The sequence below is a fragment of the Ranitomeya variabilis genome, chromosome 4 (genome assembly GCF_051348905.1).
Source record: "Ranitomeya variabilis isolate aRanVar5 chromosome 4, aRanVar5.hap1, whole genome shotgun sequence".
Classification (NCBI taxonomy): domain Eukaryota; kingdom Metazoa; phylum Chordata; class Amphibia; order Anura; family Dendrobatidae; genus Ranitomeya; species Ranitomeya variabilis.
The window spans coordinates 316,709,181-316,713,094 of NC_135235.1; the positions used below are offsets into that span (position 1 = coordinate 316,709,181).

General features: G+C 38.8%; 1 non-coding gene across 1 annotated transcript; it reads right to left on the minus strand.

The window, feature by feature from the left end:
* Nucleotides 1-3,221: 3,221 nt before the first annotated feature.
* On the minus strand, nucleotides 3,222-3,304 carry TRNAL-CAG (transfer RNA leucine (anticodon CAG)). Its single transcript has one exon. It is a non-coding gene; the product is annotated as a tRNA-Leu (tRNA).
* Nucleotides 3,305-3,914: the final 610 nt, after the last annotated feature.

Consider the following 3,914-nt stretch of genomic DNA (forward strand, 5'->3'; position numbering starts at 1 on the left):
GCAAAGTGAAATAAAGTTACTCTTAGTACAAATATTAGCATTAACATAATGGAGACTATAAAGAAATGATCAAAGAAAAAGCTTATATCTTCTACCCCAGATTGGGCTCAAACCCACAACCCAAGAGACCAAAAAGACACTAAATAATCACAAGGTATAAAATGTTGATATTCATTTACAAGTCTTTAAAATGTTTGTGGTGCTGATCTCCAGGCTCAACTGGCCCCGCGGGAAACAAGGAGTCACCCAGTGGGCATAATGATAGTGACTATGTCCTACGTCATCCCTACCTCCCTCCGCAGCTAGTGTGTGTACAACCAACTTACTGCACTTTGCAAGTTAGAAAAAATTTAGACTGCAGCATCATGTCCGACCGCTGCTCAAAAAATTCCTACTGTGGCTGCCGAGCGCTGCACTTGGCTTTTCTGGTAGCCCCATAGATGATGAATGGAGCGGACAACCATCAATCAATAAGAGGTGAATAGTTGATGATTTGTTCTCACTGAAGAACCCCATTATTGTAACCCATAATTCTACATCCTAGTTATGGTGTGGACACAGTACATGTGCAGGAGCCTCCGGTATTATACAGTCGATGCTGCACTATACCGGGGATAACGTCTAAGGCTGGAGTCACACTAGACCATAATACGGAGGAGTGCTATGCCATAAAACATCGCATAGCACTTGGACCAATGTTAATCTATGGGGCAGCTCCATTGTTTTCTCAGCCGTCTTCTACATGCGAGTGAAATTGCAGCATGCTGCGTTTGTCACCGTATTATGCCCCAAATCCCCCATTGCAGGTCTATGGGTGCGAGAAAAATACGGATTACACACGGACCAGCAGTGTGACTTGTGAGAAATACGCACTGGTGTTCTATAGAAAAGACAGCAATTCAGTGCGGTGTACAGTAAAATCACACTGACAGAATAGAATAGAATAGGTAGAATAAATGTGTATACATAGAATAGGTATATATATATGTCAGTGAGACACACACATATATATATATATATATATATATATATATATATATATATATATATATATCTCTTTATATTTCATAGAGAGTTAGATAGCAGAATAGCCGATAATTTAAGTGTCAGGTTCTGTAAAATCATTACAGAACCCAACAGGAGATGAGACATGGTTTACATACAGTAAACCATTCCATATCCGTTATATTTTTATATATCCCTCACTAATAATGTTAGCAGTGTGTGTGTAAAATTTTGAAGCTGTAGGTGTTAAATTAAAGGATTAATTCACCGAAAAAACTGGCGTGGGCTCCCGAGTAATTTTCTCCGCCAGAGTGGGAAAGCCAGTGACTGAGGACAGATATTAATAGCCTAGAGAGGGACCATGGTTGTTGCCCCCCCTGGCTAAAAACATCTGCCCCCAGCCACCCCAGAAAAGGCGCATCTGTAGGTCCATCAAGTTCAACCTTTGTTATTTGCATATTGCTGTAGTGTGGCTCAAAGAGTCAGCTCCAGCTGTGGACCATCCAGATTCACCTCAGTCTGACCATACTGATCTCTGGTGGCCACTGTGACAACTGCAATATTTCATTGCAAATTGATTTTTTTTTAACTGATATGTCTTTATTCTTTCAATACCACGCAGGGATTGGTTTATGGTGTTTATGTAGTGAAACGCTGTATATCTATATTCCCGGCCATTAGCTACAGGTGTTAGCGCACACATAACTGCACTCTAAAATAAGGAATGTGATCAGACAGGTCGTGATTGTCCACACAAGGTATGGGGTCGGATCGCAGTATAGAAAGGGTTAGGCTTTGTGATATTCTCATTATGGTGTACTATATAAATGACAGAGATAGGGTTAAAGTTGTCACACATAAATATTCATTTAGCTTTCAATTCCTTAGGTGTCTGTAAGAAACCATTGTAGGCTGAAATTAGTTAAGAGTGTTAGATAGAAGAGCTGAAGTTTCCTGGTATTGCTGAGTTACAATATAAATTCTATAGAAGATGTCAGTGTTATTATGTAATGTAACATGTACTAATCAGTAACAGGAGAGAAGCTGAACAATCTCATGGCATAAAAGAACTGATATCAGAAGAGAGATTCGAACCCACGCCTCCAGAGGAGACTGCGACCTGAACGCAGTGCCTTAGACCGCTCGGCCATCCTGACTTCTGCTGATGAGCTTGAATTAACTGTTTCCAAACCAGACAGCAGAAAGAAGAGCATTGCTCGTGATTTATAGAAATGTATCATAATTTACTTTTATTATTGATCTTTAACCCTTTTGAGCTTAATGATGACGCCCAATTTTTCCAGTCACTTTATATGTTAATAACTCTGGAATGTTTCAACATATCCCAATCATTTTGCAAGTGTCTATTGTGACATATTGTCCTTTATGTTAGCGGTAAATTAAGGTCAATAAGTTTTTAGCATTTTTTTTTCTGAAAATATCTAAAGTTTTGTGAAAATTTTGGGAAATTAGCAATTTTAACACTTTCACTGCTTTTATCCTTAAACCAGATAGTCACATGACGCAAAATAGTTAATAAATAACTTTTCCATCTTTCTATCTTATCTTCTGTCTATTTCTGCATCATTTTTTAAAATCTCCTTTTATTTTGTTTAGACGTTAGAAGGGTTAAACGTTTGCATCAAATTTTCATTCTTATTCAAGAATATTTACAAATAATCCTATTTTTTAAAGACCCATTCAGTTTCGAAGTGACTTTGAGGGGCGTACACTTTGGAAAATCCCCAAAAGTGATACCCATTGAGTTATTCTACTTTTAGGGCATGTGCACACGTCAGGATTTTATGCAGAAATTTCCTGAACAAAACCGGAGATTTTCTGCATAAAATCTGCACGTGTTTTTCTCGCGGTTTTGTAGCGGTTTTTGCACGTTTTTAGTGCGGATTTTTTGTGTTTTTTTACGCAGCTTCCCAATGCATTAAATAGCGGGAAATCCGCAATAAATCTGCAAAATTAATGAACATGCTGCGTATTTTTCCACAATGCATTTTTATCACAGAAAAATACGCAGCATGTGCACAAGAATTGCGGAATGCATTCAAAATGATGGGATGCTTAATGAATGCGTTTTTCATGCGGAAAACCGCCGAAGAAACGCGAAAAATCCAGAACGTGTGCACATACCCTTAGTGTTTGGTTTGAGATTACCGCCAATGGAGCCGACCCGCAACTAATCAGTAACAAGAAAAGATTGATGTCAGAAGTGGGATTCGAACCCACGCCTCCAGTGGAGACTGCGACCTGAACGCAGCGCCTTAGACCGCTCGGCCATCCTGACTTCTACATGATTCTGCACATTAACACTTTCTACGCCAGTCAACACAAAGATGTTCATCAATTGCTATGAAAGTAAATATATTTAATTTATTTTATTATTGATTGTTAACCCCTTACAGACTAAGCTAATTTTAAGCTTAGTGACCAAACCATCTTTGTGGAGACAATTTTTTCCTCTAGCAAAATGACACCGCCTGCAAAGTAGCATCTACCGGTGATTCAATAGATGCTACTGTGCAGGCGCCGTCGGCACCATTTTGAGAGAAATCATTTTTCTGAATAAGTTTATAACACCAAATAAAATAAATAAATGGACATTATACATGCGATCATGCTGCAGCGCAAGTGCCGCCAGTGCTATGTTGATGAAGATACATTTTTTCCCCACAATAATATATGACTAAATCATAAATAAATAAATGCATATTATCCATTGTATCATCCTACAGCGCCGGCGCCTCCGTGATGAATGTTAATTTTTTTCTTGCACATAATATTCTATGCAGTATGTAAAATAGGGGGCAGGTCACTGAAGGATCACTGACCTGTCATTAACCCATACATATGCCAATATGAGCAGAGCACCACATAAAGCCCCACCCATACACCAC